This window comes from Vanessa atalanta, chromosome 2 (assembly GCF_905147765.1).
Source record: "Vanessa atalanta chromosome 2, ilVanAtal1.2, whole genome shotgun sequence".
NCBI classification, from domain to species: Eukaryota; Metazoa; Arthropoda; class Insecta; order Lepidoptera; family Nymphalidae; genus Vanessa; species Vanessa atalanta.
The window spans coordinates 2,896,163-2,908,259 of record NC_061872.1 but is presented as its reverse complement, the minus strand read 5'-3'; positions in this window follow the sequence as shown (position 1 = coordinate 2,908,259).

Here is a 12,097-nt window from a genome sequence, read left to right as displayed (position 1 = left end):
ATGTTACAGTTTTAAATAAAATTAACTAAAAAAAAAATACGAAAAAGGACATAAAAACGTCTACTTACAAAACTTTTTACATAAATGTAAAATCCTTATTTTCAAGAAATATTATACAATGAAAATAAAGTTTTTTTTTTATAAACACTAAGACATAATAGGAATCATTATTTTCAATAAATTACCTTTTGTACAATATCAGTAAACATATTCGAGAGATGACGTAGGTAAATGGTACTAGTATATTTTCTTCGTGATATTAACGAAATTATATAGTTGCTCGCACAACTGAAAGTCATAAAGAAAATAACTTGTAATAAGAATGAATGAAAGCTTAAAGGTACTCACAAACGTGCTGGATGCAGATATAAATGAATATAAAAAGATGAACACCCCATTCCGCTGAACTATCACAGTTTAACGAACATATGCTTTTTGCTATACATTGTTTTCAAAATGATTGTGCTGTTCAAATAACTTTTAGAAAAAATTGCACTTAATAGGATATATCAACACAAACTGTCATATGGCATATGATACAAAAAACAAAAGAATTCAGGTGCAGGACCAACAGCTTCATGTGCTTTCGAGCTCTGCTAATTATCAAACTCAATGAAAATTTCTATACAGTAAAACCAATAGGTATTTCACGGCCTCACTCGGAGTTTAAATCCAGGACCTCGATTTGGCGACCTTATAGCTAACAACTACACCAATGATTCAGTTGTAACAAAATTATAAAACAAACTAGGTATGTACATATTTTTGTTTAACCAATACTTAATAATGAAGTTTTAATTTGATTCTATAAAATGCTTTATTGTCTTAAACTACTGAAACTTATCCCACGCATCAAACAATATCTATTGTGAATAATAATATTTATCAACAGCACTTCGGCAATTAAAGGTATTTAATGGAACTACTCAAATTTAGTTTAGTTCAGTAAACAAAATAGGGTTGCTTAATTAGCGGTTCTCGATGCCATTAACCCTTAATTACCTATCCGCGGTCTCAAAGACTTCAGCGGTATTATTTATGTCAATAACTAAACGTAAACTTTTTTTCATCTCGTTCATATATGTACATATTCATCATGCAAAAGGACTCGTGCGTTAGAATATAATTTTGATTCCTCGCAGTGCATAAGACTAAGCCAAGAACGCAGCAGATCCTGGTGTCTGGTTATTGGAAGTGTGGAAACACCCGCGCCTCGGGTTAATAAGCCGCCATAACCGAAATCATAATTATGTTATTTCTAAATATTTATTAATTATATATTCTTATGAACTCGACGTAATATTTTAAGGTAAGTCTGTCCCTGTGTATGTTTAGATCTTTAAAAATTGCACAACGGATTTTGATGCGGTTTTTTTCAATAGATAGATTAATTCAAGATGAAGGTTTATATGTATATGCGCAATATAGGTATATGTCTATCTCTTAACACAACAAACATTGCTTTACTTTTTACGAGAAATAATGGCCTTTTATAGCTTGTAATTTAAATGAATATTATCGAAGATATTACAGATTTAAAATGCAGGGTTATAGCGATTTTCATTGTCTATTGACAAAAAAGCTGTAAATATTGTAAGACATTCTGTATCAGCATTGCACCCGTGTGAAACCGGGCGGGTCGCGGTAGTTAATATATAATCTTGTAAAATGAATTGTCAAAAGTGCTTGTAACAGCCTACTTGAATAAAGTAAATTTAGTTTTGAATATAAATTATTATGATTATTGAAATATCTATTTAATTCATCAAATATAACTATGAACCTGTCAGACTGTTAAACGGGTTTGTCGTTGTAAGGGTCAACTGTTTGACTGCCAAACAATGTGGAAATTAGGAACTGTATACATACTAGCACACATATATTTTAATTATATAGGGTGTAGGGAGCAAACGTGTTCCAAATGACTTTGCTTTTGGAGTGGACTGCAATATCGTTTGACAAGGATTTATGAGGTCAACTTGTTGCACCTATACAAAATTGACCTCTTTATGAGCCGAGATGGTCCAATGGTTAGAATACGTGAATCTTAACCGAAGAATACGGGTTCAACTCCAAGCAAACATCACTGAATTTTCATATGCCTAATTCATATTATAGTGACGGCATGACATCGAAGAGTATCTACTTGACATCCATAAGTCGGATGAAAATCTTCCATATTTGTTTCATTGAACTAGCATAGCCAGGGATGGGACATTTAGAGGCTGTCACTTTTACTTTAATGTACTGTTGCCCCGCTGGATAAAACAACTGGTTCTTGACAAAGATCCCGAGAACAAAGGAAAGCAATTAAAGATTTTTACAATGGGAATTATAATATATTTAATTTGTGTTTATTATTCATCGCGTGCTCAACGTAAAAGAACTAAACGTGTCAGGGAAAATTCACCTACTTTTGTCTAGAATGATGGAATAATCTCGAGAAATGCTTCGTATCAAGATAAGAGTCTATGGCCGGCAATGGGCTATTCATAGGACGGTTCTTCTCTTCGAATATTGAAATCAGTTTTCTCGTAAAAATAGTTAGGGTTTTCTTTAATATTGTAATTTTTAAACATTTCATTTCGATATCATTTTTATCAAAAGACTAAACAAATATTTTGAAATAAGACGCTATAAGTTTCCGTCCGCGGCTTTGCGCGCATATTAGGAGGGGGGACCATATTAGGATAAAAAAAATATAATGATCTAAACTAAAGCCCTAAAAACGTATAAATACCAAAAAAAAACTCAACTAGAATTTCATCCAATACATTCAGTTTTCTTAGCGGTGCTTTTCTTCGCCACCGGACGCGGCGTGGATTATAACAACAAATAAACGCGTAAAAACTCAGTGTGGCTTAAAACCACTATCATCGCCCCACTGGGACTTCGCAGCGTGCCACTATTTAATTCAATGTGATAAAACAAGGCGGTTAAAATGCTGTCTCATCGGATATTTCATTCAACACTAATAGTGTTTGTTTAATGACTAACATTATTTAAATAACTACGATAAACGTAACGTTGACTCAGTGTCAAAATACACCGGCACCAGATAATAATTGGTTTGTTCATAAATATAACCGACTTACATAATCATTCAGACATTTTTTTTAACTGTTTAACAAATAAAATAATGATTACTTTTCTCTAAATATACCTACAAGACACTATAGCACTCACTTATAAATAGTTTCGTTAGTTCTATTATTACACAATAAATTCTTATGTAATATTTATGCAAACAAAATATAATATGTGAGATTTTAAATTAACATGGTTATTTTTATTACTAACATTATTTCAAACGGAATATTTAACATGTTTTTTATTTTTATTTGGTGGACATCTACCCGCAAACTTCAGTCTCGTGAACAAGACATTCGTAGATATTGTCGAAATATCGAGCTCCAACAAATAAAAATAAATATCATGGTAAATATCCCGTTTTAAATACTGTTAGAATTTTTTTTATATGTATTGAAACGAATGAAATAAATGAAACAGAGAAACAATTTACTGCTTTAATAATGATACTTAGGTACATGGTGCTACCTTGCAGTAATTACGCATGCTTATCATCACACCATCATAGTTCCATATTACCTATAATATTTCAATATTATAGTATATAATATATTATATAATAATACATTAATAGTGTATCAATAACCCATGACTGGGCTTAGGACTCCTTTCCCTTTGGAGGTTTGAAGTTAATTTTTTCGCGCTGCTCCAATACGAGTGGGTGGAATAATTTCATTTAAATTAGACACATGTATGTTTAAATATATGAAATGGTTAAGATGCACGCATTCTAACAACCCAGACTTCTCCAGACTCTCTATCCTAACAAACAATTCCAAATATATAAATATGTTAAAAAGTTATTTTCAAAAATAGAACAAAACCACATACTGATAAAATTATTACAAAAATAATATCGAAAAACCTTAACGTTACTAGTGCACGTGTAGTGTACTATAATCACGAAAGAATTAAAAAAGAAATACGTTCAGAAAACAAGGTTGTGATAATGTTTAAACATATCAACGTTTTTATCAATATACCGGTTATCTCTTGATAATACGACAGACTATTTGAAAGCTCACCGGATCGTGGTATCGTACGAAGTGTTATATCTGCGTGGATTTATTAAGTTCAAACGTAAACATATTGTTTTTTTCACGTTCAGATTTTTTAACATCCAAGCGAATGTACATTTAATCCTAAAACAATCAGAAGAGGGACGCGTTCGTGATTATTGTGTGAAACATCAGCTTTAAGGCATGTACTCGTACGAGTCGTGTGATACAACTAAATGTGCAATAGGAGCTGACAGATTAAGGCTGAGGACAAAAAAATAATGCATCGTTACGACATTACACAAAATCAAAATATTCTTTATTCGACTGGGTTCATATGAACATATTGTATAGTTAGGTACAGTGATTTCCTCAACTGCTCCATCGCAAATAAGCCAACCAGCGTAAGAAATAATAATGCAAAACTATCTCGTAGTATTGTAATATATATTACTTATACTAATTAAACTTGTAGAAAATCGAAACATATTATTTAAATTTTAAGTCAATATTAACCATACTAATTATATACGAAAAATATATATGCTATTTATTTTTCGAACTACAATAAAATCTTTATAAACGAAAATATTAGGCCTGGAAAAATATTTTAATTTAATCGAGGTTAATTGGCGCTCACTTACCAAGTTGTAAGATAATAAAGAGATAAGTTTTGTTTATTTGTTCTTTCCGGATTAAAGCAAAACCGCAAAAGGGATTTACATGAAACTTTCACAAGATAGATACTGTTTCTGCAGTTAATAAGGTCATTTTCTTTCGTGATCTAATTTCATGCTTTTTTTCATTTTCATTTCATTTTGCAAATTAATCGGAAGAATATGATGTAGTTTCTTTTACTGTAATATGATAATTAATAAAAATCTATATTACAATTTTATTACGTAACCCTCTCGTCTTAACAGAGATATAGTGACTTATTGAAGAAACAAAGGTCATACATATGTACGTATAAGATATACACTATATTTACTATACTATAAATTAGAGCAATTTTTGTACTGGTCACGCCCGCCTTCCTCGCCTTTAAGTTTTCGAGAACTTTCGTATTCTTTTTTTTAATTTCCTACTATCGGTTTAACACTGAATACGAATTTCATATATACTAAACATATCGATAAGGTCTCTATGATTGAGCTTGTTAATTCGTGATTGAATAGTATTTTATTTCTTAAATTGGAGATATATTTTCAGAACAAATCTGTCACGGAATGTTGAAGTTAGGTAGGTACGTGTTCCTACCGACATAAGAAATTGTAATTCTTTGATTCTTGTTTTAGTGCATGTGCGTGTAGTTGTACTTGATGCATTGGCTTGCAAATCCGAAAGTTGTAGTCGTGTGTATTTGAGAACTTGCAGTGATTGTTGACCCAATGGACTGATTCTTCGGAGTTGAAATCATCATTTTTTGTGAGGTCCTGTGTGGACTTTTTGGCGTTGACGGCTACTGTTTCTCGATTTATTGTATCCCGAGTCTAGGTGATACTGCTCCGGGGATGCTGAGCCTGTTCCCTTATTTGTTGGAGCTGTCCAAGTATTACTGGAAATTTGGTCTGCAACGTTCAAACTTGATTTTCAACAGACTGACGAACTGGTTATTAAATTATTAACAATAAAATCAAAACATTCTCATTGGCGCCTAAGTATTAATTTTCAATAAGATACTATTACAATTTAAAATATTTCATAAGTTTTTTTATCCCAAGTGACCCAAGCTGAGTCCAGATGACTCATTTATTTAAAAAAAATCAATAAAACGAAGTAGGGTATATTTTTATCCACCCTCATGCCACATGGTCCTCGACGCGTTTTAGCCTTTTATCTTACCTTAGTCGTTATACCGCTAACTATGTATCATTTTTAGCCACCACACAATCCTCAACACGACACAAAATCTTGACTTGAAATCCATGCATCGTTGTTTTAATTCGATGCGTAGATTTCAGTTTTAATGTACAAACTCTATGACTCGCTATGTACTGTATACTGTAAAGCAAAGGGCAAACAAGTAGAACACAAGTTTTTGACGATAGATGGCGTTAATTAGTAAATTAAAATAAATGTTAATGTCATTAACAACGTGTCCTGTTTTAAATGTCACTGTGTTTTATTTGAGGTAATTTCACTTGCTTATTTATTTTTGAGAGCTGCTTTTATCTTCCATGTCTGGTGTTTCTTAATCAAATAGAAAAATAGTAAACTGATCCACTAATTCACTTTAATTTTTAGACAGAAAAACATATGAAATAAAAATTAAGTTGGATGCTGTTTATACCCTTCGCCATCCATGACAACCGTTACATATTGGTTCAACGATTTCAAGCGTGTTCGTATAACTTTCGACGACGACAGGCCAGGACGCCCGTCACACGTGGTTACCGCAGGAACCGTCAAAAGTACGTGGAGTGGCTGAGGCCGCAAAATTAAAATGATAAAATAGGTGTGAGAAGGGTTTAGTGCGATGGGTGCCGCAATCACTAAGACTGGACAACAAGCTGTTACGAGAACAATGTCGAGTCGGTGTTTAGACCGTTTAATACGAAATCCGCAGGAATTTTTAGGAGATGTCATCGTTGATGAAACCCGAACACATCACTACACACTCAAGACCAAAAGAAAATCTAAGCAATGGATTTGTTATCTAATAGAAGTTTCGAAATGAGTTGAAACTTTTCTAATTTAGAATTTTAGTTACAAATTACTTTCAACTACATAAATCAACTTCAAAATATTGTGACGTTTAACCCATTTCTACTTCATAAATACTTGCAGAATGTAGACGATTACAAAATAATATTTAGTATAGAGCAAATGAGTAACATGACGTTTATTCCGCAATTAGTTTGACAACATAAAATATCTTTGTTCAAATATCCTTTATGTTTTGTATTAAATATCAAACGTATAGGAATATGACCTCGCAGTTTTTATTTGCAGTCAATCATGTACAGGTAACAGGAAAACGAGTTGCATCATCTTAGCCAAAACGAATTGACGTGAGGAATATATGTACGAATGTATGTAATATATAAAGATATATGACATGGAACGATCATAGATATGTTTCATTATTTATGGGTAGTGGTTAGTAATCCTGTTATCCTTACCTTGTGATATTTTACTTAATTAGTTATTAATTAATATTAGGTAGATAAGTAATTCTAATGACAGTATAATTGGAGAGCATCAGTTATTTAAACTTGCCTTCCATTGCTGTCGAATTGAATTCGCATAATAAACTACAGACTAATTTATGGAAGATTCAAGGTCTTCATTATACGCCTTTACTCGAAAAATCTGATTCTACTTTTATGCGAAAATTTTTCTTAAAATTTCGGTATTTAGAGATAATTTTAGAGATCGTATGATATTAACGTAATACGATCATCCATAGGAGAGACCAAACTTTCTCTGAAAAATAAATCCAATCATAACTTCGGACTCGCTTACATCATCAACTGCCCATAGTGAGAAGTTTAAAAATTCATATTCTCAAAAATGACCTTATTAATTCATATAAAGTAAAAAGTAAGAAATGAAAAAAAAAAGTGTATATCAGATATACGTTTATACTGTGCCAGTTTTAATGCAATTGCTATAAATTGACTTACATTTAGAAAGAGTAAAGTTAATGTTTAAAAGTTAGCCATTATATATTCCCAAGAAAATCTTTTAAAACCTTAATATAAAACTATACATAGGCTCGGTTTCATCTGACTCTCACCTGTTAGTAATGGATTACCTATTAATAATATAATATTTTATTATTAATAACAAACAAATATTTTGAATACAACTTTCTGTTACCAATATGTTTACGGGAAAAAAACTCGTTTTAACTTACCAACACTAAAATAACTTGCTTTATATATTTAATATTGTAATATTTTTACAATTAAAAACTTATTATTTTATAGGTCTAACAAATTTTTAAATAAAACCAGAGCGAGAATCAGTAGTCTTACCAAGGATTAGTTTTATCTTACCTTTCGTTGACTTTAAAGAGAAGTTACATAAAAATCACACTCCGTTCAAATAAATCACCTTAATAATCTCATAACAAATATCCTTTGAAAATGATGTAACTAAAACTACTACTTACTCGTACTTTAACAAATAATTCAGCACGTTTATACCAATTACACCTTTTGTTTAATTATTAGCAATTAGTAAATAAATTACTCAAGACTATTTATAGCACCGAGGCACATTTATTTCAACTTGGGGTATAAAAACTTTGTAATAAAAATTCTCGATTTAAATACACTTACGAAGTATTTATGGTGTATAAAACACATGTTCCCCGTCGCGACACATGCATGTGACTGAGGCAGAAAATACTAACAGCCGATTTTGTTTAATAGCAGTGATGTCAGATGTCCAGACAACAAGAACTGATTAGAGTTTCATGGTCTCGTCGTCTCCTGGATGGGCTTTTAGTTCGTTATAACACTGCCAGTTTGTATTATTATCTGTACTGAGTTCTCATCTTCTTTAACTGCTAATTACAAATATACTATAGATATACTGATTATTACTATAAAGTCCTTCCAGCATAGACACTTCTAAGATAGCCTTCTGGCGTACTGTCAAATTTTTAACTAATCAAAGACAGTGAGATTTATACAAAGTTTTACTAATTATTATATTCTTAACACATTACATATATATTACTTACCGATGAGAAAAAAAAATAGGCGTCACGTTTTCTTCGTAAATTTTTTGTTTCAATCATTATAGTTATTAATTTTGATAACGAAAATAATTATGTTTGTTAGCCATTATCTTTTATTTCACAATTTGTCAAAATCCTTTAATTATTATTTATTATTACCTGTGATGTCGTAAAAAAATGTAATATTATTTATAATATTCTTTCTGTTACCTGTCCACTTCACCGTATTAAATAAAAAAGTGGAAATGATCGATGGAATTCAAAAAATTAAGAGCCTTTTACCATCTACGTTCTGTAGTTTTCACGTGTTTGAAGCGCAAAGAAAAAATGATCAGTATAAATAGATAGAAGACTATTTGTTACCCGAACGATTCGCTAAAAAAAAGAAGACAAAGAGAAAAAATCAATCAGAATTAAAAACATCAGTAGCCTAACCATCTACGGACGATCCCGCGTCTGTTGGTCATAATCTCGTACCTATAATTCTTCGTGATTTTCAAGTTTTTGACGCACAATAGATTAATAATATAGGAACTTATTATCCTGCCTAGTTGGTCTAGCGGCTGCATATTCTCCGAGTTCGATTTAATAATATGCTTTCCCGTCAATAAATTCTCAGTCCATTCTCAGCTCAGCAAACCAAAGTTTGTAAGTTAGCAATGTTATGCTAATGGTAAGCATGCAGACTCGTCGGCGCCTGTATCCTTTCCGGTCGTATTGGATTAGCCGTCAGCAGAAAGCACTTGTGTGGCCCATGTACTATAAGTTCCTCTGTCTCTTTAATCTGTGGTGATAGCAATCATTAGCAGTGTAAGAACAAGTTACAGTCAATATAATAAAATAGAACATCACTTCCTATGTAATGTATGATTGCTTGCTTGTTTGAATATACTTTGACGACTAAAACTTATGCACGCCATTTGAAATAAATCTGTGATAAACATACATACTATATATTTTTATATACAATTAACTGAATCAACACCTAAACTTATGCGATTACATCACATCAACGACTTAATATATATTCGTAAGTTGGTCTTTCGTTGGTTTATCATACGTCAAGCTAATATGATAAAAAATGATCTCCAGTTTTAACACTACCCCCAAATTTAACTTTGTTATTCATTTATAGATATTTGTAAAATTAATATCATATTGATATAATGTTTGAATTTATCAAATTATATGAATTAAGTAGAGATCCTAAACGAATTATACGTGTCCCTTTCAAAGTCAAAGTTACATTAAGGGAGAAAGCACTAATTATAATTAAGATAATGAAAGCCAGACTCAGCTACAGTCCATTTTTATATTATTGAATTAGTTTTTTGTCAAATATAACAGTGTTCTTATCCGAAATTGATGTCATTGAGTCTGTGAGCTTAAGTGTTCTCAACCACACATTAATGAAATTGTATATCTAAGAAACGCCCATGTAGAATTATTGTATTGTTTTAGGCAAATAAGCTAAAGATTAATATCAATTTCTAAAATATCATATTTATGTTAAATTGTTTAGTTAATTAAAAAGATACGCATATTGAATAGCTTTTTAATATTATTTTTTTAATTTTTCTTTAGCTAACTACTAAGTACAAAAAAAACTTTTTTTGACGACTGATTTTGATTGACCTTTCTCGAAATAACAATAAATTATTTGGTACACTATATATTTAAACGTATACCTTTGGTTAGAACTCTAATTATATAAAAATCCATATACACTTCGTGTTATTCTTAAATACAAGGGGTGTTAAATAAAAGAGCAGTTACCAATAAACTCTCCATATAATCATATAAACTTTATAAATACAAGCGTTTCATGTTATAGGGCAAATGTTACTTGTATCGAATAAACGTTTCATAAACATTCAAAGCTTTTTTTCTAAATGACAACACTACAATAACCTACCGTTATTTTGACATTAAAGAAATCAATAACGTTCTTGATAAGGTAACTTTCAAATATATTATAAGCAAAATTATGTTATCTTTTTCTGTTATCCAATCTTTATTATTATAATTTAATAAACGAAGCTATCTCCCTCGCACTTATGGGAATCGAAAAGGATAGCAAGTCTTAAGTCCTAGAGAAAGTATTGAACAGAATCAGCTCCAATGTCAATTTCCGTGATTAATTTTATTATTGGCACTTTCAAAACGACACATTGTTTTGTACATACATTAAGCGTTTCATACCTCTTTCACACAAATCGATATCAAATATTGTGCCACATAGGAGAACGGTGTAATCGATACAATAGAGTCTGAACCTGAATATGTTTCAACTAATTTGATAGAACTAAGATATTGCTGTCCCTGTCTCATGTTTGGAGTTAAAAAAGGATAGCGATATTTTTTTTAGTTTATTGTTTGATAAAAGTTACCTTTCATTAAAATAACTGAGTGCGATGATTAAGTAGGTCGAGTAAGGTAATTTTGTCAACATTATATACAAATAAATGTTAAAAATAGGTATAATAAAAAAGACCTGCATTCCGGTTAGGAACTAAGGATGATAAACTTATAAGATATATCTTTGATTTTATATATTTTGATAGATTTGACAAAACATTCAAAGTCTTATAGCAAAACCGTCAACCCATATAGACGCATGACACGCATGACACCTGTAACTAACTTCACAAGCTATAGCACACAGTGACAAGAATTTCATTCATAAGTGTCGTACTTGTCAAAGTATCCTTGCATCCGTGCATCCTTGTGGGTTATCGATTTTACATTATTATTAATAAATTACATTTTGTTCAACAGGAGCATTTTCCACTTAACATTATCAATGAACACAGCCAAAACTATATAAAAAAAATTTGGTAACTTGTAATAGCTTCGCTTTGAGCCTAAACTAAATTGAAATTCAATGCAAACTAAGCTTAAAAACTATAGTAACATGACATATATTGATTTTAAGCAAGATATAAATATAACTTTTAAGAAAATCCTCGAATCATTGGCATACAAGCGTCTTCCTTCATACAATAAATTCATTATCATTTGTGCGATTGTAGAATAGTCTTTATCTAAGGCTTAGGTCTCACTGTGATAGTACTAAAGAAAATAGGATTAGAACTTGTATTGATAGCCTTATAAGAATACATAATAGAATAGAATAAAATACATCAATAGATATAAATGATATTTGAACTTGGACAAAGAGTTGTTCTTTAATATCATCACTAGTTTTACAAGCAATAAATCTCTTAGAAAGAACGTTTTATTTTATCTGCTGATTTAAGATTTATCAACCAAACCACTTAATGTATTTTTACATAGTCCCTTTTACCTGTGATTA